The sequence below is a fragment of the Wasmannia auropunctata genome, unplaced genomic scaffold (assembly GCF_000956235.1).
Source record: "Wasmannia auropunctata unplaced genomic scaffold, wasmannia.A_1.0 LD336035.1, whole genome shotgun sequence".
In the NCBI taxonomy this organism is placed as follows: domain Eukaryota; kingdom Metazoa; phylum Arthropoda; class Insecta; order Hymenoptera; family Formicidae; genus Wasmannia; species Wasmannia auropunctata.
Window position 1 is genome coordinate 1,455,872 of NW_012026855.1, and position 348 is coordinate 1,456,219.

A 348-nucleotide genomic window follows, 5' to 3' on the forward strand; every position below is an offset into this window, starting at 1 on the left:
TAAAATGATTATTTTCAAAAATTTTCAAAAAATTTTTAAAATATTCTAAAAAAATATTATTAACGTAAGTAAATAGAAATAATTTTACTGTAAAACTTTTGTATAAAACATTTTTTGATATCTTGAATAGTTTTCGAAATATAACAAAAAAAATTAAAATTAAAAGTTAATTAAGTTTAACTTTAAAGGGTAATTTTAAAATTTTTATTGCGTTTTTCCATCGCAACTGATAGTTTGTAAATTCATCTGTTTACCTAACCTAAGTGCACAAAATTTCATTAAAATCATAACTTAACACTTTTGTTATAAAACTAATTGTATATTCATTCATATCGGTTGAAAAATGTT